The sequence below is a fragment of the Tachyglossus aculeatus genome, chromosome 2 (assembly GCF_015852505.1).
Source record: "Tachyglossus aculeatus isolate mTacAcu1 chromosome 2, mTacAcu1.pri, whole genome shotgun sequence".
NCBI classification, from domain to species: Eukaryota; Metazoa; Chordata; class Mammalia; order Monotremata; family Tachyglossidae; genus Tachyglossus; species Tachyglossus aculeatus.
The window spans coordinates 68,010,263-68,035,381 of NC_052067.1; the positions used below are offsets into that span (position 1 = coordinate 68,010,263).

Below are 25,119 nucleotides of genomic sequence, written 5' to 3' on the forward strand. Positions count from 1 at the left end.
CACAGGCCTTCAGTTAGTGAGCATGAATACAAGCCTTGATACACAAAGCTATTCTGAATAACACTGTTGCGCCCAGACTTTGAAATCTAGATTTTAATAGGTCTAACGCTACTGGAAATTACTGGAAAATATTGTAGTCAATGGGTTGTTTCTTTAAACTTGCATGCATTATCTCTGGCTAAAGTATCTGCCCTACAGATACTGGGTTCTCCTGATATATTTCATGTATCTTCTTAAGTCTCACCACCGACATGCCTCTGGCCTGGGATGCCCTCCCCCTTCATATCCAACTGACAATTACTCTCTCCACCTTCAAAGCCTTATTGAAGGTACATCTCCTCCAGGAGGCCTTCCCTGACTAAGCTCTTCCTTTCTCTTCTCCCACAACCTTCTGAATAGCCCGAACCTTCTCCCTTTATTCATCCCCCCTTGCAGCCTCACAGCATTCATACATTCATTGGTATTTATTGAGCACTTACTGTGTGCTGAGCACTGTATCAAGTGCTTGGGAGAGTACAATATAACAAACAGATATTCCCTGCCCACAAGCTTATAGTCTAGAGTGAGACAGACATTAATATAAACAAATTAGGGATAGGTACATAAGTTGAAGCCAGAGGAGCAAATGAGTTTTCCACAGGAGTGGGTGTAGATGGAGAACAGAAGGGGACCCAAAACTGAACCTTGAGGGACCCTCATATTTAGGGAGTGGGAGGCAGAGGAGGAGCCCACTAAGGAGACTGAGAGTGAGCAGCCAGAGAGCTAAGAGGAAAACCAGGAGAGGACAGTGAAGCCAAGGTTGGATAATGTCTCCAGGAGAAGAGGGTGGTCGACAGCGTCGAAGGCAGCTGAGAGGTCGAGGAGGATTAGGATGGAATAAAGGGTGTTGGATTTGGCAAGACAGTTTCATATGTGACCATAGAGAGTGCAGTTTGTGTGGAGTGAAGGGGACGGAAACCAGATTGGAAGTGACTTAAGGAGACAATTGGAGGAGAGGAATTTAATAGAGCAAGTAGAGAAAATTTGCTCTAGGAGATTGGAGAGGAATGTTAGGAGGGAGCTAGGGTGGTAACTGGAGGGAGCCATGGGCTCCAGGGAGGGTTTTTGTAGGATAGGGGAGATATGGGCATTTTTGAAAGCAGTGGAAAAGAGCCATTGGTGAGTAAACAGTTGAAAATGGCTGTTGGGGGGGAAGAAGGAAGGGAGCAAGTGTTTTGATAAGATGCAAAGGAATGGAGTTAGATGTGCAGGTGGAGGAAATGGATTTTGAGAGAAGGCAGGAGATCTCCTCTAGAGATACTTCTGCGAAAGATAGGCGAGTTGAAGGGCGGGCAGGAATGGGGAGGGACTGAGGAGTGGCAAGGGAGATTTTAGGGAGATCACACCTGATAGTGTCAATTTTCTTTATAAAGTAGGTGGCAAGGTCACTGGGGGCAAGAAATGGGGGAGGTGGGGACCAGAGGACTTGAAGAGGGAGTTAAATGTCCAAAACAACTGGCAAGGGTGGTGTGCATGGGTGTCAGTAAGGGTGGAGAAATAATTTTTCCAGGCAGAGGAGAGGGAAGAACGGAAGGATAAACCTGAAGTGGACAAAGTTGACCTGTTATTTAGATTTCCGCCAGCAGCACACCATGGCGGAACAACAGCAAAGAAGGTGGACTGGGCAGTTAATCCAGGGCTGTGGGTTAGTGATCTGAGCTAGACAGAGGGATAGGGGAGCGAGTGAATTGAGGTCAGTAGAGAGAGTGGTGTTGAGAGTGTCAATTTTGTTATCAAGGGAAGGCAGTTTGGGTATGGAAGCTAAGTGGGACATAATAATAACAATAATGGCATTTATTAAGCACTTACTATGTGCAAAGCACTGTTTTAAGCACTCGGGAGGTTGCAAGGTGATCAGGTTGTCCCACAGGGGGCTCACAGTCTTAAACCCCATTTTACAGATGAGGGAACTGAGGCCCAGAGAAGTTAAGTGACCTGCCCAAAGTCACACAGCTAACAATTGGCAGAGCTGGGATTTGAACCCATGACCTCTGACTCCAAAGCCCGTGCTCTTTCAACTGAGCCACGCTGCTTCTCAAATGAGTTGAGAAAATTGGATGGGGTCTAAACATGGAAGATCTCTGTGAGGGAACAGCACAGGTGTATGGGAGAAAGCAAGTGAGGAGATTGTGGTCAGATAGAGGGATTTCAGAGTTGGTGAGGATAGGGATTGTGCAGTGGCTAGAGATGATGAGATGGAGTGTGTATCCAAGTTGGTGAGTGAGTGAGGTGGGCGGAGCAGGACATCAGTGGAGTTAGGGAGTAATAGAAAGCAGACAGCAGAAGGGTCATAACTAACATCTATATGAATATTGAAGTCCCCAAGGATCAGTGTCGGCATGGAGAAAGAGAGAAGGAAAATGAAAAACGGATCAAAATGAACGAAGAATTTGGAGGTGGGACCTGGGGGTGGTAGGTGACTGTTACTAGAATCTGGAGCGAGTGGTTTCGAAGGAAGGGAAAGAAAGGGATGGGGAAGGTGGAGCTCTTTTGCGGAAGAAATCTTGGGAGAAGAGTTGGGGATTGGTGGGGGTGGGGGGAAATGGGGAGGGGAGGAAAGTTTCCCAGGAATACAGCTTTCCACTTTCCTCCAATTGTGGCCCAATGCTCACCTTAGGATGCATAGGTGTAAAGGGTTAATTCATGATCCAACTTAAGCATCTTTTGTCCTTGAGCTAAGGAGGGAAATGTGAAAGTGCCAGATGCTAAAAAAACAAGCATGACAACAAGGGGAAGAATTGATCGTATTTATTAAGTGCTAACTGTATGCTGAGCACTGTACTAAGCACTTGGGAGAGTACAATATAACAGATCTGATAGACATGTTCCCTGACCACAAGGAGTTTACAATCCAGAGGGAGAGACCGACATTAATATATATTTTGGATATGTACATAAGTGCTGTGAAGCTGAGAGTGGGGTGAATAAAGGGTACAAATCTAACTGCAAGGGTGATGCGGAAAGGAGAGAGTATAGGGGGAATGAGTTTCTGTTTGATGTGAAGTTGTATCCAGGCAGCAAAGTGAAATATGGACTGGATTGGGGAGAGACAGGAGGCAGGGAGGTCAGCATGGAGGCTGATGCAGTAGTCAAGGCAAGATAGGGTAAGTGTTTGGACCAGTATGGTAGCAGTTTGGATGAAGAGGAAAGGGTGGATTTGGGAGATGTTGTGAAGGTACAACCAAAAGGATCTGATGATAGAGATGAGTTGAAGGTAATGCCAAGATTATGGGCATGTTAGGGAGGATGGGGGTGCTGTCTACGTGATGGGAATGTCACAGGGAGGACAAGGCTTGGGTGGGAAGATGAGAAGTTCTGTTTTAGACATGTTAAGTTTGAGGTGTCAGCAGGACATCTAAGTAGAGATGTCTTGAAACATGTGGAAATGTGGAATTGTAGAGGAGAGAGAGATCAGGGCTGGAGATCTAGATTAAGGAATCAGCTGCAGAGAGATGGTAGTTGAAGCCATGGGAGCAAATGAGTTCTCCAAGAGAGTGGGTGTAGATGAAGAATAGAAGGAAACTCAGAGCTGAGGCTTGAGGGACTCCCAAAGTTAGATGGTGGGAGACAGAGAAGGAGCCTGCAAAAGAGACTGAATCTGAGCAGCCAGAGAGACAGGAGGAGAACCAGGAGAGGACAGTGTCCTTACACACCAACTCTGAGCATACAGTCATAGGTGAGTCACCACAGCTTTTCTTCTTGAGAATCTAATATGGCTCCTTACAACATTTTCAAACATCTTAAAAAAAAACAAGGGACTGTGACATTTAGAACACAGTAACAATGCAAGAAGCAGTGTGGCTCAGTGGAAAGAGCCTAGGCTTTGGAGTCAGAGGTCATGGGTTCAAATCCCAGCTCCACCAATTGTCAGTTGTGTGACTTTGGACAAGTCACTTAACTTCTCTGGGCCTCAGTTACCTCATTTGCAAAATGGGGATTAAGACTGTGAGCCCCCCGTGGGACAACCTGATAACCTTGTAACCTCCCTAGAGCTTAGAACAGTGTTTTGCACATAGTAAGCGCTTAATAAATGCCATCATTACTATTGTATCTTTCTGCTTGGCCTGAAATTCGAGACAAATGAAGGCAAAAACAAATGCAGCATCCTTAGTCACGTGCCTTTAGTCCTGGTTGTTTCCGTGGTGATTTGGGCAGTCCTTTGCCAATCAACACTAAGCGCCCTCATGCTAATTAACACCAGAGAGGGAATCTGCTAACAGCCTCTAGATTATGATCTTGTTTAATTCATCCTCTTTGTAATCCTCCTCTCTGGCATTCCTTTCCCCTCCATCTTGGCCAGGTTAGTGCCTGTTGACCTTCGGGGCATGCATGCAAGGCAGATCTTAAGTTTGGCTTGTCCCGTTGAAGAGAGTCTTGCCACACAGTTTATGGCTGTTCAGTGCTGGAATGTATCATTTTCCATTGATGTATTAATTTCTGTAGATGTGCCCAGAAACCCTGAGGCAATGGACTCATTTAAATCAATTGACATAATAAAATATGTCGAAAATAACTGCCACAGTAGATCCCAGATGGTGTAGTGGCTTCAGCAGAGGCTTGGGAGCCAGAAGGACCTGGGTTCTACTCTGACACTTGTCTGCTGTGTAAGTCACTTAACTTCTCTGTGCCCCAATTACCTCATCTGTAAAGATGAGTCTCACTGGGACAGGGATTGCATCCAACCTGATAGCTGTATCTATTCCAGCGCTTAGAACAATGCTTGGGGCATAGTATGCATGTAACAATTTCCATCACTGGGTCTGTGACTATGGAGTTTCTCCTATAACATTGGGGTGGCATTCCAACAGAACCCACATTTCACGGTTTCCTTATTGTAGTTCTCACCCTGTTTCCCACACTGCATGTATGGGCTCTCTGTTTATCCCAACACTTCACTATGTTGCATCCAAACGGGCTCAAGGTGTTGGAAGAACAATCTATGATTCTTCCATCTTGTTTTAGCGAAGAACCATTGTGAGCAAACATATTCTGGCAGAATTGAGTGCAAAATGCCAAAGCTCTCTGCCCTGGGGAGCGGAAGTTCAAAGAATGATTTGACTTTCCAGAACAAGTTTAGTGAAAGTAATTGTTTGTTCACCGGAGGCATAATCTTAGATGATGGAAATTAACATTAATTGCTTCCAAAGGGTCTTCCATCTGTAACTGATGCACTTATAAATGTACCATTTAAAGCAGATCTAAAATGCCCCTTTCATTAAACCAGGTAAGCTAGAAGGGAACTCCACAAACACATTCATGGGCCTTGACTGAAATCTTTTGTGGCTTTATGACAGGAGGAAAAACTGAGGATTGTTTCCATACAAAAATCAAAAAGCAATCTACAGAATTTTTATGTTTCTGTATTCTGAAATGTAAACCCACAGGCCACAAGGCATCAGGTCCCTTTACCAAAGGCTGGGATTGAATTGATTCTGGCTTATTAGACTCACACAACTGGGTCTCCTATTCCTTGTCTAGAAGATTGTCTAGGTCTGGAAGAGCTGTGGTGTAGTGGTTTCATCATCCTACAAATATGGTGCTCTCACACATTTCCAGTGGTTCCACTGGGTCATTGTACCATCAAGTCCAACCAGTCTTCTGAGACAGTTGTCTCACACATAAACATTTGTTCATTCAATCATATTTATTGAGTGCTTACTGTGTGCAGAACTTGGGAGAGTACAATATAACAAAACAGACACATTCCCTGCCCACAACGAACTTACAGTCTAGAGATGAGCTTAAAGTCTACAGACAGTAATATTGCAGCACTCCCTTGGAAGTGAGGTGGTGCCCAAACCCACTTCCACTCACAAAATGGATTTGGTATATTCTCAGATACCACAGATCCACAAGTCGGCTTGGATCAAGTTAACATTTTTCAGCTTGTGCAGTGCTCTAGTTGGTGAAATACATGCCCCATTAATGAAACCAAAACAGAAAAAGAATGCTGGTAGTCAAGTGTTTTTCCCTTCTTCCCTTAATTTCCCAATCATATTTCAAAACAAGGAAAACTATACTCTGGAATGAGCTATTTTTAATACCACAAAAACTGAGACAATAACCCTATATTTCTAACTAGCAATTTTCATAATTCTTCCTGAAATAAAAACAAGCTTTTTGGACTTTGATTTCATGGGACAATATTCTGCTTGAACATATACACTATGTTGGAACTTGGGAAGGCTGGGCTCTATTCCCTATTTCACTACCACAACTTCTCTGAACCTTAGTTTATCATATGCAAAATGAGGATACTTCAGATGTGTGTTATACTGTGAGAATGTACATAACAGTGCTCAAATTTTTTTTTGCATTTTTCTCCTAAGGTGTCCAAAGAATTCTTAACATGCAATCCAATCTGTTTTGATCCTGTATGCCAGTCACAAGAACCAACACATCATTTATTGATCCTGTTTCTAAAGAGGGAAAGGTTTCCTTTTCAATTTCTGTCACAAGAAATTAGCTCTCTCTCAAGAACTCTCAGAACTAATGCGTGTCTATGCTAACATCACCAAAGTAAATGCATATTTAGTACCTGAAGGTACATCACAATTCAGTTTAGATACTATCATATCTTCATTTCTAGAGTCCTAAATTCTGAAAAAATTAAAGTATGAATAGTGTAGCATTTATTTATAAAGGTGAATATAAATTGCTTTATTCTATAAAATTCCATTTTTGCTTCAGAAACTTTAGATTGCTGAAAGTGGAAGAATGATAAATATCAAATATTTAAGACACCTTATTTGTGCACTCTCATTTCTGTCATTTACCAATAAAAATGTATGAATTCAATTGGCTAGTTTTATTTACTCATGTTCTCTCAATAATAGTTTTATTATTGATTTATTTTACAATATTAGTATTGGAACCATTTCTATAACTTATACATCATAAATTATTAATTTATATTAATGTCTATCTCCCCTTCAAGACTGTAAGTTCGTTGTGGGCAGGGAACTTGTCTACCAACTTTGTTGTATTCTCCCAAGTGCTTAGAAATAGGCTCTGCACACAACAGATACTCAGTAAAGACCAACGATGATGAAGAAAACCTGAACTTTCATCATGTAGACTAAAAACTCTCGACCATTTTAGAACAATTCTAAAACAGTAAGGGTTTCTTTAAAAGAAAAATCCATGACCAGAAAATGTGGTTCAAAAAATGATAGTTCCTTGGTTTATAATATTAAAGTAAAATTGCTATCTGCATCAAAAAGGATCACATCCCCTTCCTCTCTTCCCTTACACCCCTTGAGTAATGACGAGGTCTTGGTGAGTGTGGCCTTATTGAGAAGCACAACCATAAAATGGCATGGGGTTTTCCACATCTAGGGGAAACAGCAAAGATAAAATTGGAAAGCAAGAAAAATGTTTCTTCCTGAGGAATGCATTCTACACCCACTTACCAACAAATAAGTTAACTAGCTGAAACAAAGGGCCCAAAAATCTCTCTCAGACATTTCTGAACTGTCCACCTTCCCTGAGGGCTTTGTGCCTCTCATCCTAATATAATGACGTTTCTGTTTTACCTTTTCTAGCTAATTTAAACCCAAATAACCAGGCTAATTCTTATGAGCTGAGCACTAACTATATATTTATTTTATTTTGTTAGTATGTTTGGTTTTGTCTCCCCCTTTTAGACTGTGAGCCCACTGTTGGGTAGGGACTGTCTCTATATGTTGCCAATTTGTACTTCCCAAGCGCTTAGTACAGTGCTCTGCACACAGTAAGCGCTCAATAAATACGATTGATGATGATGATAAGGATATCATTGGTTTTACACTGCATAATTGGTTATATACAATATGCAATAATAGTAAATGTGATCATTGACATTGCCCCAAGTTTTTTTTAGTGGATAGAGCATAGGCCTGGGAGCCAGAAGGACCGGTGTTCTAATCCCAGACCTACCACTTGTCTGCTTTTGATCTTGGGCAAGTTACTTACCTTCTCTATGCCTCAGTTACCTCATCTGTAAAATGGGGATTATGACTGTGAGCCTCATGTGGGACAGGGACTGTGTCCAGCCTCACCTCCTCCAGGAGGCCTTCCCAGACTGAGCCCCTTCCTTCCTCTTCCCCTCGTCCCCCTCTCCATCCCCCCCATCTTACCTCCTTCCCTTCCCCACAGCACCTGTATATATGTATATATGTTTGTACATATTTATTACTCTATTTTACTTGTACATATCTATTCTATTTATTTTATTTTGTTAGTATGTTTGGTTTTGTTCTCTGTCTCCCCCTTTTAGACTGTGAGCCCAATGTTGGGTAGGGACTGTCTCTATATGTTGCCAATTTGTACTTCCCAAGCGCTTAGTACAGTGCTCTGCACATAGTAAGCGCTCAATAAATACGATTGATGATGATGATGATGAAGAGAAGCAGTGTGGCTCAGTGGAAAGAGCCCGGGATTGGGAGTCAGAGGTCATGGGTTCTAATCCCAGCTCCACCACTTGTCAGCTGTGTGACCTTGGGCAAGTCACTTCACTTCTCTGTGCCTCAGTTCCCTCCTCTGTAAAATGGGCATTAAGACTGTGAGCCCCATGTGGGACAATTTGATTACCTTGTATTCCCCCCAGTGCTTAGAACAGTGCTTTGCACATAGTAAGCACTTAACAAATACCATTATTATTATTATTAATAATAAGAGTAAGCACTTAACAAATACCATTAAAGAAACAAACAAAAAAAACCTTTGGCCTAAAATCACCATTTCATCCAAACAGTCATTATTCCCAAAGATAAATTTAGTAGCCTTCATTCTGTTGAAGTTTTCCAAGGGCTTGGAACAGTACATTGCACCAGGTGGGCACTTAAATATCATTACTACTACTACTACTCTGTTCTAACATAAAAGAAATGAATCAAACTCCTGAAAACTTCCATTTTGGGATGTATGGATTACCAGCCTGCAGAAGAATTTCCTTTCCAGGCTTCCTCAGTCTGGAAAATAAAGGTGGGATTGGGACTGCCACATGTTGGAAAGATTCAGCCATGGAAAGAATGACAAAGGCATGGACGGAAACAGGTGCTGCAGAAGGCTGGTTCCCACTCAAATGGTTAAGGGAAAGATTCTGCAGCTCAGCAGAGTCTGCTGTAGGTGACAAGAAGCTACAAGGAAAGGATTTGTCATTGGCATCTATCAATCAGTCAACCAGTAGTGTTTAATGAATGCTTACTCTGTGCTGAGTGCTTTGCAAAGAACAGTGCTTTGCACATAGTAAGCACTTAACAAATGCCATCATTATTATCTCCCCCTTCTAGACTGTGAGCCCGTTGTTGGGTAGGGACTGTCTCTATATGTTGCCGACTTATACTTCCCAAGTGCTTAGCACAGTGCCCTGCACACAGTAAGCGCTCAATAAATACGACTGAATGAATGAATGCTGAGCACTGCACTATGCACTTGGGAAAGAACCACAGTATTAATATTCCAGTTGGATGAACCACTAAATCTCAGAGGCATTTTTCCAGTAGACTCCTCTAGGAAGAGGAACCTCTGTGGATTGGGGTCTCTTTCTGGGGGCTACCACCAATCACCAACAGAAAAACCTCCTGTACTTCCTTCTACCACTTGTCTGCTGTGTAAAGTCACTTCACTTCTCTGTGACTCAGTTACCTCACCTATAAAAGTGCAGTCACTTCACTTCTCTGTGACTCAGTTACCTCGCCTATAAAAGTGCAGATTAAGACTGTGAATCCCAGGTGGGATATGGACAATGCACAATCTGATTTTTTTTTTAATAATGACATTTATTGAGCGCTTACTATGTGCAAAGCACATTTCTAAGCGCTGGGGTAGATACAAGGTGATCAGGTTGTCCCATGGGCGGCTCACAGTCTTAATTCCCATTTTACAGATGAGGTACCTGAGGCTCAGAGAAGTGAAGTGACTTGCCCAAAGTCACACAGCTGACAATTGGCAGAGCAGGGATTTGAACCCATGACCTCTGACTTCAGAGCCCGTGCTCTTTCCACTGAGCCATGCTGCTTCTCTGCTAATCTGATTAGCCTGTATCTACCCCAGCTCTTAGTACACTGCCTGGCAAAAAGTAAGCAAGTAGAAAAAAACATTAAAGAAATTGTTTTAAAAGAGGAGGCCTGATGGATTTGTAAATGCTCCTTCTCCCACTATTAGTAAATGACTTTTTAATCGGTCTGTTTTCTAAATTAGATTGTAAACTACTAGAGGGCAGGAATGAGCATCTTCCTTCTTCTTTACTGGCCCAGCTGTTAAGTAAATATCGCTGATAATACCAACAAATACCACCTCATCTACTTTTGGTCCCACTTTAAAGGTGACTCACTTCAAGGTAGCCATGCAGCCTCAGCTCTAGCTAAAGAAAAAGCAGGACATTGGGGTGGCAAGGCAGATATCCAATATTCTTCCCTCCACACCCAGAAGGACAGAATTAAAAGCATCAGTTTAAATAAGGAACATGTCATTCCAGATAACAATGGCATTTGTTAAGCTGTTATTATGTGCCAAGCACTGAGAAGCAGCGTGGCCTAGCAGAAAGAGCACAGACGTGGGAGTGAGAGGACCTGTATTCTAATCCTGCCTGCGCCACTTGTCTGCTGTGTGATCTTGGGCAAGTCACTTAACTTTTAGGGGAAATGGCACAGATGAAATTGGAGAACGAGGAAAATGTTGAGCAAGCTGCGAGTCCAGTCCAAGAAGCTGTGGGGCAAGAGCCATTACTTAGAGCATGGGCCTAGGGAGTCCAAAGGTAATGGCTTCTAACCCTGGCTCTACCACCTTTCTGCTCTGTGACTTTGGGCAAGTCACCTCATTTCTCTAGGCTTCAGTTACCTCATCCGCAAAATGGGGATTAAGTCTGTGAGCCCCTTGTGGGATAAGGACTGTGTAGAACCCAATTTGCTCGCATCCACTCCAGTGCTTAGTAAAATGCCTAGCACACAGTAAGCACTTAATACCATTATTATTATTATTAGCGTGGAAATGGCAATGGACAAGCAAGGAACTGAAGCTGGTACGCTACATGGGATTCCCTTTAAAATCACCTCTGGAAATGGAAAATTACCATACTGCATAGGGCCCTATCCTAGTGGCCTGAGAGGATTTATGCCACTTCTTAAAGTACAGCTACTCCCAGTAAGTAGTAGTAATAATGATGGTATTTGTTAAGCGCTTACTATGTGCAAAGCTCTGTGAGAGACTCTAGAGCAATATGTTACAAAATTATTCTCTCTACTTATAATGAATTAGATTAAATTTAAAAAATTCTACTTGCAGATATTAGGAAAAAAGAGAAAAGTAACATCATCAATCGTATTTATTGAGCGCTTACTATGTGCAGAGCACTGTAACAGAGATATAAGTAATTTATACAGGATTCCTCTTAACAGTCTGAATTGAGAAAATAATATTTGTATTGGAGAAAAATACCTGATTCAGGCAACCCAATTAGATTTATTCTTTCTGCTAATCCTCCTTATCTTTTTTTTTCCTCTTGGAGATAGATTATTTAACCTACAAATAAATTGATATCTTATTTACAATTAATTGCAATGATTTAAATTTCTTTCCTAACTCAACTATAAAGTGAAAACTGACAGAAGAGATACTTAAGACTTAAGCCCAATACTTATGACTACGAAACACTGTCTCCTTGATTCTAGTGTCAAAGATACAAATTCTATTTTATGTCCTGTTTCCAAGTCAAGAAACCATTCATTCATTCAATCATAATTATTGAGCACTTACTGAGTGCAGAGCACTGTACTAAGCTTTTGGGGAGTACAATTCATCTCTATCAACTAATTAGAAAATGTGAAAAATATTTTTGAAACATCAAATTGATTCATAATAATGATGGTATTTGTTAAGCGCTTACTATGTGCCAAGCACTGTTCTAGGAGCTGGGGGGGATACAAGGTAATCAGGTGGTCCCACATGGAGGTCACACTCTTAATCCTCATTTTACAGATGAGGTGACTGAGGCCCAGAGAAGTGAAGTGACTTGCCCAAAGTCACACAGCAGACAAGTGGTGGAGCCGGAATTAGAGCCCATGACCTCTGACTCCCAAGCCCGGGCTCTTTCCACTGAGCCATGCTGCTTCTCTAGTTAGTACATTCTACTCTGAAAATCTAGTTACTTTCATATAGTACAATTCAAGTTCTGCTTATTTCAGATCACCCTGGAATTGCAAAATCACTGAGGACACTGCAAAGGTGCTTGCTGGTCCCTTATAAGAATATCTACTTCCTGGGGCTACTGTCGTTCCTAATTCTGTGTACTTGGTTATAGTCTAAGATAACTGCAGCATGGTTAATAATAATAATAATAATAATAATGGCATTTGACAAGTGCTTACTATGTAAAAAGCACTGTTCTAAGCGCTCGGGGGGATACACGGTGATCAGGTTGTCCCACGTGGGGCTTACAGTCTTAATCCCCATTTTACAGATGAGGTAACAGAGGCTCAGAGAAGTTAAGTGACTTGCCCAAGGTCACACAGCAAACATGTGGCAGAGCTGGGATTAGAACCCATGACCCCTGGCTCTCAAGCACGTGCTCTTTCCACTGAGCCATGCTGCTTCCCCATAATAATGGTTTTTGTTAAGCACTTACAATGCGCCAAGCACTGTTCTAAGTTGCTGGGGTAGATACAAGGTAATCAGGTTGTCTCACGGGGGTTCACAGTCTTTATCCCCATTTTACAGATGAGGTAACTGAGGCACAGAGAAGTTAAGTGACTTGTCCAAAGCCACACAGCTAAGTGGCAGAGGCAATATTAGAACCCATGACCTCTGACTCCCAAACCCATGCTCTTTCCACTACGCCACACTGCTGTAATGGATAGAACATGAGCTTGGGAGTCAGAAGGTCATGGGTTCTAATCCTGCCTCTGCCACTTGTCTGCTGTGTGACCATGGAAAAGTCATTTCACTTCTCTGTGCCTCAGTTACCTCATGTGTAAAATGGGGATCAAGACTGTGAGCTCCCATGTGGGACAAGGATTGGGTCCAACTCGATTTACTTGTATCCACTCCTGTGCTTAGTATAGTGCCTGGCACAAAGTGTTTAACAAATACCATTATTATTATTATTATTATTATTATTATTATTATTACTATAACTCTAGAATGGTATATATAAAATTGGATGGGCCTTGTCAGTTCATTTTTTCCAACACCAGAGTCAAAGAGGACCATGTACTATTCTACGCTGCCACAGTTCATAACACAACCAGCAAGACGTAGATGCTTTTGAAACCATTTGAATCAATAAAACAAAGCGTCTTCAGAAACTAAATTCATTCCTAAATGCTGATAAGTATGTGCTTGAAGTTCACACCCAGGAGGGCTGGAAGATGACTATCAAAGGGTACTTCTTAAAATTGGCATAATGTTTCTGTTTGACAAATAGTCTGAAGAACAACCCTCAAGGTTACATGCCAGCCTGTCTGGAAAACCCTTCCAGGCAACCAACGATCCCCATTGGTGGCAAAGAACCACCAAGAGACTGTCAAAGAATTCTGATACTTAGCACACCGTCCGATGACACAAAGATGACAAGAAGACCGGACCATCCTTTGGGAATCAAACAGACCAAAATGAAGCCCACCATTGCATAGGGATTCAGAGCACACTGAGTATATCGAGCAAGTATAGCGTCCAACACCACTCACAGATTCAAGACCTGGATCTGTCTACCACATCCCATTCAACTTCTAGAGTGGTTCCACCAATGTCATTTATATGGAATACTTGAAATCAATTAGCAAGACAACCATCAGTCAACGGTACTTACTGAGTACTTGCTCTGTGTAGAGCAATGTACCACAAATCGGGAGAGTACAATAAAAAAGAGTTAGTAGGCACATACTCTGCCCATGATGAGTTTACACACAGCAAACAGTGAAGTTCTGAAATACAGTCAGGCCACTAGCATTGAAGCAAATGCTCATTCACTGGACAATAATGAGGATAATATGAGTATAACCACTGGAGTTTATATGAGTTATCTTCTCTGTCACTTCCCCTGCATTGCCTACTCACTTGGATCTGTAGCCCTTAAGCACCTTGATTTTCACCCCATCCCCACAGTACTCACATACATACCAACCTGTAATTTATTTTTATGCCTGTCTCCCTTTCTAGTCTCTAAGCTCTTTGTGGGCATGTATTCTGTCTAATAATGCTGGCATTTATTAAGCGCTTACTATGTGCAAAGCACTGTTCTAAGCGCTGGGGAGGTTACAAGGTGATCAGGTTGTCCCACCAGGGGCTCACAGTCTTAACCCCCATTTGACAGATGAGGCAACTGAGGCCCAGAGAAGTTAAGTGACCTGCCCAAAGTCACACAGCTGACAATTGGCAGAGCCAGGATTTGAACCCATGACCTCTGACTCCAAAGCCCGGGCTCTTTCCATTGAGCCACGCTGCTTCTGTCTACCCACTCTACTGTATTATACTCAGGACTGTGTCCAACCTGATTATCTTATATCTACCCTAGCACTTCGAACAGTGCTTCTTTGTGTTATGGTACTTGCCATATACTAGTCAAAGTGCTGGGGTACGTATTCATTCATTCAGTCAATCGTATTTATTGAGCGCTTACTGTGTGCAGAGCACTGTACTAAGCACTTGGGAAGTACAAGCTGGCAACAAATAGAGACAGTCCCTACCCAACAATGGGCTCACAGTCCTGGTCTCACATGGGGCTCACAATCTACAGTGGGAGGGAGAACGGGTATTGAATCCCCATTTTACAATTGAGAAAACAGGCACAGAGAAGTTAAGTGACTTGCCAAAGGTCATACAGCTAGCACTAGACACAGCTGGGATTAGAACCCAGATCATTTGATTCTCAGGCCCAAGCTCTTTCCATTAGGTCTATCAATCAATCAATCAATCATATTTATTGAGCGCTTACTGTGTGCACAGCACTGTACTAAGCGCTTGGGACGTACAAGCTGGCAACATATAGAGACAGTCCCTACCCAACAGTGGGCTCACAGTCTAGAAGGGGGAGACAGAGAACAAAACCAAACATACTAACAAAATAAATAGAATAGATAGGTACAAGTAAAATAAATAGAGTAATAAATATATACAAACATATATGGTTTGCTGCTTCCCTTGTCACATAGTAAGCGCTTAACAAATACCAGAATTATTATTAATCTCCCAAGTACTTAATACAGAGGTCCACAAACAGTAAGTGCTCAATAAATACCACTGATTGATTTCTTTATACAAAGCAGGTAGAATGATGTAAGATTTCAAACACTGTTGAATATGGAAGATGGATCAGCCTGGCATTTGGCAACAAGAAATTGGGTGACTACTTTAGAACACAGAGTTCAGGAAAACAGTGGATAGAGCATGGGCTTGGAATCAGAAGGACCTGGGTTCTAATTCCAGATGTAACTATTACTAGCTGTGTGACCTTTGGAAAGTCACTTAACTTCTCTGTGCTAGAGTTACCCCATCTGTAGAATGGAGACTGTGAGCCCCATGAGGGACAGGGACTACCCAACCTGACAACCCAGTTCTTAGTACAGGGCCTGTCACATAGTAAGCATTTAACAAATACCATAAAAAAAAAGAAATGAATATAGCATCGGGGAAGGTGTATAACCAATGCAAGGCTGCAGCAAGATATAATCTTTAACATACACAATGTGGAAAGGACTATCAGTTATACTGAGAAGCAGCATGACCTATTGGACAGAGCATGGGCCTGAAGGTCAGAAGGATCTAGGTTCTAATCCCAGCTCTGCCACTTGTCTGCTGTGGGGCCTTCGGAAACTCACTTTCCTTCTCTGTGCCTCAGTTCCCTCATCTGAAAAACGAGGATAAAGACTTGGAGCCCCATGTGGGCCAGAAACTGTGTCCAACCTGATTATCTTGTATCTATCCCAGTGCTTGGCATGTAGTAAGTGCTTAATTTACTAGAAAAGCAGCGTGGCTCAGTGGAAAGAGCACGGGCTTCGGAGTCAGAGGTCATGGGTTCAAATCCCAACTCCACCAATTGTCAGCTGTGTGACTTTGGGCAAGTAACTTAACTTCTCTGGGCCTCAGTTCCTTCATCTGTAAAATGGGGATTAATGTGAGCCCCCCGTGGGACAACCTGATCACCTTGTAACCTCCCCAGTGCTTGGCACATAGTAAGCGCTTAATAAATGCTATTATTATTATTATTAATAACAAATATCATAAAAATAGGTGGAGATATGTGCACATTCATAGTCCCACCAGTCATCATCATCCAAAAACCTGCAAATACACATTTATACCTACATACTGATGTATTTTGTATTCTAAAATGCTACTATTTTTGGCAAGTTCCTATCCATGTTTGAAGGTACGGCATAGAAAACCTATGTGTAACCAACCCTGTGTCTGTGCAAAGACTGTCCTTTCCTGTGCTGAAAATGAGTAGAAGTCACTGGAAAAGAATCAACACATCAAAAGCACATTCTAGCAAAGCAAGAATGGAGGCAGGGGGGTTCAATGTTCTGCTCTCTGCATGGTGCAGAGAATAAAGCAACCCCATCTAATCCATCTTCCATCCATGGGGAATGGACATATTTCAGAAAGCAAGCAAATGTTTCAAGGTGTACCATCAGGAGGTGGCAGAGGGGCAGTTAAAAATTTAAATGCACCAGACTGTCAGAAACATCTAATGATGATGATAATAATAATACTAATAATAATGGTACTTGTTAAGCCTTTACTATGTACCAAACCCTGTTCTAAGTGCTGGGGTAAATACAAGTTAATCAGGTTGGATACAGTCCCTGCCCCACATGGGACTCACACTCTAAAATCCCCATTTTACAGAGGAGGTAACTGAGGCCCAAAGCAGTGAAGTGACTTGCCCAAGGTCACGCAGCAGACATGTGGTGGAGCCGTCATTAGAACCCAGGTCCTTCTGACTCCCAAGCCCCTCTAAGCCAAGCTGCTTCTCCTGCTTGAACAGGGACCCTAGGAAGGGACTGCAATGTCTCTGGAGCAAGGGAGGTGAGCCGGGAATTCACCGGAAAAAATTCTCTAGGTGGGGATGATGGAATGGACTCCTGCATACCATCAGCATCATAAACACCATGCATTCATCATAATCTGATTATGTCATATGGAATGGGACACAGTGGCCTCAGGGAGGCCAAATGCTTGAAGCCGGGATAGAAAGGGCACTTCTACTCTTGACATGATTGCCTGTATTTACCCCAGTGCTCAGAACAGCGCTTAACACATCGCAAGCGCTTAACAAATACCGCAATTATTATTATGATTGGCTATTCCAATTATTCCAGCATAACATGAGAAGCAGCATGACCTAGGGGAAAGAGTATGAGCCTAGGAGTGACAGGACCTGGTTTCTAATCCCAGCTTCGTGTCTTATCTGCTGTGACTTGGTGTGCAAGTGACTTAATTTCTCTGTGTCTCAGTTCCCTCATCTGTAAAATGGGGATTCAGTACCTGTTCTCCCTCCTTAGACTGTGAGGTCCGTGAGGGATAGGGGCTGTGTCCAACATTATTGTATTGTATCTAAACCAGCACTTATAACACTGCTCAGCGTATAGTAAGGGCTTAACAAATACCACAGTTATTATTAATCAATCAATCGTATTTATTGAGCGCTTACTGTGTGCAGAGCACTGTACTTTATTATTACTATCTTAATGATCTTCTCAAAGCAGCCGCATTTACTTAGTAGTTGCCAGCACCCAGATATATTGATTTAATGAGGTCTATAAAAATAATATGGAGGTTATGGTATTGCTCCTAGCACTTTTCCTGAATCTGACATGTAACAAAGATCATGTAAGTTTAGACTGCATTATAGCACACTGCAATTTTGCTAATGATATTTTCAGTAGTTGATTCAGAAAAACACTGGATAGGATTTTGCCAGTAATGGAAAATAAGGGAATATAACACACTGAGCAAATTATCACCTTTCTTCTTGAAGAGGTGATTGGTGATATTTTTAAGACCTAATGGCATCTCTTTAATGTTTCATATTTTGAAATTCTTTCTTAAGTACTTTAGCAGTATATCCCCTTTGTTCTGGCAAATCTTTTTTTTTTCTTTCTATGAAATTTGTTAAGTGAATACTGTTAAATGGCAGGCACTTAAGTGCTGGGGTAGATACAAGCTAATTAGTTGGACACAGTCCAGGTCCCACCTGGGGCTCAATCAATCAATCAATCGTATTTATTGAGCACTTACTTTGTGCAGAGCACTGTACTAAGCACTTGGGAAGTACAAGTTGGCAACATAGAGAGACAGTCCCTACCCAACAGTGGGCTCACCGTCTAGAAGGGGGAGACAGAGAACAAAACCAAACATACTAACAAAATAAAATGAATAGAATAGAATACCACCAGACCAGTGGGACAGTGAACTTCTTTCGTGTTCATTAATTCATTCAATCGTATTTACTGAGCACTTAGCACTTCACTAAGCGCTTGGGAAGTACTAGTTGGCAACATATAGTGATGGTCCCTACCCAATAGCGGGTGTTGTTTCTGTACTGCATCATTTCAGCTTTCATTCATTCATTCAATCGTATTTATTGAGCGCTTACTGTGTGCAGAGCACTGTACTAAGTGCTTGGGAAGTACAAGTTGGCAACATATAGAGACGGTCCCTACCCAACAGTGGGCTCACAGTCTAGAAGAGACTGTGTGTTTTCCTGTTGTGTTTGTTGACAGACCCACCCCACCAGAGCCAGGGTCTGTAGCTAAATTTCACATGATGATGATGATGATGATGGTGTATGTTAAGCGCTTACTATGTGCTAAGCACTGTTCTAAGCATTAGGGGAGATACAAGCTAATTGGATTGGGCACAGTCCCTAGCCTAATTTTACAGATGAGGGAACTGAGGCCCAGAGAAGTGAAGTGCCGGGCCCAAGGTCACACGGCAGCCAAATGGTGGAGCCGGGATTAGAACCCAGGTCCCCCTGACTTCCAAGCCCATGTTCTGTCCAGTAGGCCATGCTGCTGAGTCCTTTTACCCACACAGCGCATCTGCACTGACACGCAAATTTGTGAAGCGTTCCATATTTTTCCTTCAAAGCCCTACTGAGAGCTCACCTTCTCCAAGAGGCCTTCCCACACTGAGCCCCCTTTTTTCTCTCCTCCCCCCCATTACCCCGCCCTACCTCCTTTCCCTCCCCACAGCACCTGTATAGATGTTTGTACAGATTTATTACTCTATTTTACTTGTACATATTTACTCTTCTATTTATTTTGTTAATGATGTGCATTTAGCTTTAATTTTATTTGTTCTGACGACTTGACACCTGCCCACATGTTTTGTTTTGTCGTCTGTCTCCCCCTTCTAGACTGTGAGCCCACTGTTGGGCAGGGACCGTCTCCACATGTTGCCGACTTGCACAACCATAACCCCCATTTTTCAGATGAGGTAACTGAGGCACCGAGAGTTAAGTGACCTGCCCAAGGTCACACAGCAGACAAGTGGAAAAGCCTGTATTAGAACTCAGGTCCACTGATTCCTAAGTCTGTGCTTTATCTATGAGGCCACACTGCTTCCCTGATCTTGGTTATGGCTAGGTGCTTTATTGCTTTTAGTAGCTAAAGTGAGTGTTGCATTTTCTTTAAACATAAGTAGGTTCTCTACCATTTTTTAGTATTACGTCTTCAAAAGTGGGTGTGTGCCTATTTCTTCAGAGTCCCTTTCCTTGTCTGTGATGATGATAGACTGCACTGGGTCATATATTTTAACGGTTTGCAGAATCTTTCGTTTGTGAACGATATATACAAACTTCTATTTGTTCCAGTTTTTGCTGTTTGACATTTTTCCTAGTTTTATTTGCTTGGAATGACACAGACTTCTATAACTCTACATTGTAAGCTCCTTGTAGGCAGAGATCATGTCTAATTAATTCTACTGTACTCTCCAAAGTGCTTAGTACAGTGTTTTGCATGCAAGTAAGCATTCAATACCATTTACTGATTGAAAGCACAAAAGTTTTATGGTGTATTATTGATGAACAGGGCTTTATGTTGGAACAAATGGGATTTTTAGTTCTAAAAAGGCTATTGTAAATATTACTATAGAGTTTCTTGCACATCTTCATTACTGTACTTAGATTTCCAGTTTCTGTACATTATTTTCTTGGCGTTCTTTACAGTTGTCAAAGAAGCAGTTGATTCATTACTTACCTCAGTACAGAGCCCCTTCTCAGCGACTGTTGAAAAGAAACTTCAGTCTGACTGGATTCTATTCAGGTGCTCAACTATGGACTACATCCATTCCTTTTGCTGGTAAAAACAAAAACACCGAGAATATGAAATCTCAGTTTGTTTTCAATTCTATTATAAGGGTCCACTCAGTGAAATTCAACTGTTTCCATTGTACTCAATGAAATCTGAAGCAGTGAAATAGAGACATTCTGAAGGATATATGCTATGCAACTGGATAATGGAAATCATAATGTTCACACATATAAACCCAAATTAACAAGTCTATACACCTTCTTTTATAAACCCACAATATTCATCTCTCCCATAAACCTTGTTTTAAATCTGAATTTTGGATGGACTGCTATTAGGAAAGTTGAGAACTTTAACATTCTTCATATACTGCTCATTTGCTTGATGTGATTGTGGAAGAGATGAGAAGCAGTGTGGCACAGTGGAAAAAGCCTAGACCTGGACGTCAGAGGACCTGGGTTCTAATATCACCTCTTCTGTGTGACCTTGGGTAAGTCACTTAACTTCTCTGTGCCTCAGTTACCTCATCCATAAAATGGAGATTAAAGTTGTGAGTCCCATGCGGTATATGGACTGTGCCCAACTTGATTATCTTGTCTCTACCCCAGGCCTTAGTACAGTGTCTAGCACATAGTAAACACTTAAATACCACACAAAAAATGGTTTTAAATACATGCCCAGAGTCACACACTGCATGAGTACTATCAAATCAATAGTATTTGAGTGTTTACAGCATTCAGAGTACTGCACTAAACACTTGAGTACAATATAACAGATTTGGAGACATTTCCTGCCCAAAACAAACTCACAGTCTAGATTACTACAATGCAAGTTTTGCATATCCCTGTCATCTTGATCATTTGCCTCAAGAAACAAGAATAACTCCCTCTCCATCCCCCCATCTTACCTCCTTCCCTTCCCCACAGCACCTGTATATATGTATATATGTTTGTACATATTTATTACTCTATTTTACTTGTACATATCTATTCTATTTATTTTATTTTGTTAGTATGTTTGGTTTTGTTCTCCGTCTCCCCCTTCTAGACTGTGAGCCCACTGTTGGGTAGGGACTGTCTCTATATGTTGCCAACTTGTACTTCCCAAGCGCTTAGTACAGTGCTCTGCACACAGTAAGCGCTCAATAAATACGATTGATTGATTGATTCCATTCATCTTCTGACAATCATCTTGCTTTTAGTCAACAAGTCACTGTTAAGCAGATGAATGAGACTGGTTCACAGGAAGCCAACCTGCTAGATTAACTTTTCAAGCAAGTGTTCCCAAAGATGTTTTAAAGTCATCACCTATGATGAGTGGAAAACTGGGTCAATTAGTTAATTCATTCATTCAATCGTATTTACTGTTGCAGAGCACTGTACTAAGTACTTTGGGGAGTTCAATAAACAGATATATTCCCTGTCCACAACGAATTTACAGTCTAGAGGGGGAGAAAGACATTAATATGAATAAATTACAGATATGTACATAAGTGCTGTGGGGCTGGGCATGGGGATGAATAAAGGGAGCAAGTCAGGGTGATGCACAAGGGAGTGGGAGAAGAGGAAAGGAGGGCTTAGCCATGGAAGGCCTTCTGGAGCAGATGTGCCTTCAATACAACTTGGAAGGGGGGCAGAGAGTAATTTTCTGTTGGACTTGAGGAGGGAGGACGTTCCAGGCCAGAGGCAAGATGTGAGCGAGGGGTTGGTGGTGAAATGGACAAGATGGAGGTACACTGAGAAGGCCAGTAGACAGGGCACGATGCAAAATTCTGTACTCCAAGGGAATCTTTCTGAGCCAATTGGGCAGGGTTTTACTCTTTTGCTTTTCTTGCTCTGGTGGGTTTACCGCATAGAAAAAATAAGAAATTAAAATCGGTTTTTCCAGTTACGCTTCTAGACTGTGAGCCCACTGTTGGGTAGGGACTGTCTCTATATGTTGCCAACCTGTACTTCCCAAGCGCTTAGTACAGTGCTCTGCACACAGTAAGCGCTCAATAAATACGATTGATTGATTGATTCTCAAATTGTACTTCAGTTTATCTGTATGACACTTCATAACTTATAAATTCAGAAGTCAACAGATATGTTTAAATTTGAGACTACTTAAAAACATAGCTCTTCCTTTTCCTAGATAGTGAGAATTGAGTTGGAGGAAGAAAGCTGCTACACAGAGATTCCAAATGATTGCCAATTACATCAATCATTTTTATTGAGCTCTTACTGTGTGTAGAGTACAGTTCAAAGCACTTGGGAGAGACACATAACAGACACATAACAGACACATTCTGTGACCATAACAGTCTAGAGGGGGAAGAGAAATTAAAACCGTTGCATTTCAGAGAAATCATAAAGCATATTTTTCTGAAAATACTTAATTTGAAAATTTGTGCACAGGGAGGCACAAATCCTAAATCCACTTCCCCCACTACTTTTTTTTTTTATGTTTCCTCCCCTTGGTTTCCTACAGACACACTTCCTACGGAATCTAAGAACCAAGACAATAGTGAGGAGGGATGTGGTGGCTGATGAAACACTCCTGGGAATCTTTCCTTTCAAACACCAGAGCAAAAAGCTTAAAATGCCTTCTCCAATGAGGCTGTTCCACACCATATTTTTGACTTCTCTGGAAAGAGCTATTTACTCTTTATTGTGGGAATGGTTGGTTTTAGCTTTTTAAGCATAACCCCCAAATTTAGCTAAAGGAAATGAAAACATCAAAGCACTTTCTGGGAGACTATTTAGGAAATGTTGAATAAAATCAAGTTTCAACCTCAGGGTTGTCCTATTGTGACCTAAGGGGTAGGCTATTGCCTGTTTTAAGACAATATTTTAAGAGTAATTAAATATGATTTTCTACTATATAATCAGCAGGGTTCCATTGACACTCATGGTAAGTACACCACTTTAGAGAATGTATGAATATAATCTAGCATGATAGCAACTCTTTTAATGGATGATCTGACTATGGTAGTAGATACTTTATAATTACGTCAGAAGTGTTTGTTTCTGACTGACCTCTTACCTTAACATGGGATATTTGGATACAGAAACGTTTCTATGAAATTAATTCCAAAATATCCTTTTCGCGGCTTAGTGGATAGAGCACGGGCCTGGGAATCAGAAGGACTTGTGTTTTAATCCCAACTCTACTGCATGCCTGTTGTGTGACCTTGGGCAAGTCATTTGGCTTCTCTGGGCCTCAGTGACCTCATCAGCAAAATGGGGATTAAAAATGTGAGCCCAATACGGGACAGGGACTGTGTCCAACCTGATTAACTTGTATCTACCCCAGGGCTTAGAACAATTCATTCATTCATTCAATCACACTTATTGAGCACTTACTGTGTGCACAGCACTGTACTAAGTGCTTGGAAAGTACAATTCAGCAGCAGAGAGAGACAATCCCTGCCCAGAATGGGCTCACAGTCTAGAAGGAGGGAGACAGATATCAAAACAAGCACTTAAGTACCATAATTTGTTTTCTTCCTCCCCACAAAACCCCTCTGGTTTACTGAGGTTTCCAATGAACAGAGCCAAACTTTAAGGATCTCATCTAGGATTTCACTCTCCAATTTTACTTTCACATTTGTACATGAACCTGGATGGCATTTTCTCCTATCCCATGCACATTTGAGTCTCCTTATGCCTGCCATCCCGTCTATGATGGTGACACTCATACAGGAGAAACAGTTTGAAGGCTGTGCCTTGACATTTGCTCTGATGGTTATATTTGTACCACATAACCCTAATCCAACCCGCACCTCCAAGAGACTAGCATCCCTAACCCCGGGAGTCTTCCCTCAATAAGCCCATAACTGCTGGCTGGTTGGCAGAATTCCAAAAGTAGGAGGGCTTATTGCTTCGGGAAAAGCAGATAGGAGGAAGAGGGGAGAGGGGGCACTGTGAAGGCTTGAGGGAAGGGTTAGATTACTTTGGGAAGAGGGAGTCTCTGCAGGCACTCCCACAACTAGCTCAATTCTGAGAAGCCTGCCAGGCCCCAAGTGCTGGGGCGGTAACACCCACGTCACCATGGCTGCCTTCCTCTCACAAGTGGGCAACGGAGAACAATTGTAACCTTCTCCCCTGCCCCTCCATCCTACCTTTCTTTGAATAATAATAATAATAATGGCATTTATTAAGTGCTTACTATGTGCAAAGCACTGTTCTAAGTCCTGGGGGTGGTTACAAGGTGATCAGGTTGTCCCACAGGGTGCTCGCAGTCTTAACATTTTACAGATGAGGTAACTGAGGCACAGAGAAGTTAAATGACTTGCCCAAAGTCACACAGCTGACAATTGGCGGAGCCGGGATTTGAACCCATAACCTCTGACTCCAAAGCCCCTGCTGCTTTGCACTGAGCCACGCTGCTTCTTTGAAATCCACTGGAATGAAGTGGCTGCTTTAAATAATTAAGGATGTGAAGAAATAGTTACCCATCACCAAGTCCACCCTCTTTTTAACTAACACATTTGTTTATTAAACACACATTATGCTTACGGCAGAAGCTGCTATTTAGAATTTTAGTTACACGTAATTAGAGAATGAAAGAATGAGATATTCCCAAATAATAACTGCCCATTAAGTAAAACTCTAGAGTACTAGGTGGAAACTAGCATGAATTTATAATAAGGTAATGGCTGTTTGGGGAGACCCTATACCCTTAACATGCACAGTGATAATTATAGCTTGAGTTGGGCTGTAGATGTAAATTAAACCTACGGTAGTCAGTAGGACATAGTATGCAGAGAGTCTTCACCTTCTTTTAGGGCTGGATTAGTAAAAAAAAAATGATTTTCTTATTTGTTCCTAGGTGGTGCGGCAGCTGGTTAAACATTGTTACACATCTAATG

The 25,119-nt window shown here is 41.9% G+C and overlaps 1 protein-coding gene across 1 annotated transcript in view; it reads right to left on the reverse strand.

The window, feature by feature from the left end:
• Positions 1 to 25,119, reverse strand: part of PLEKHG1 (pleckstrin homology and RhoGEF domain containing G1) — a 261,546-nt gene that overhangs the window by 186,961 nt on the left and 49,466 nt on the right. Inside the window, exon 2 of the mRNA XM_038766904.1 lies at positions 20,217 to 20,315. The gene's annotated coding sequence lies outside the window, so the exon portion shown is untranslated. The remainder of the gene's footprint in view (positions 1 to 20,216; positions 20,316 to 25,119) is intronic.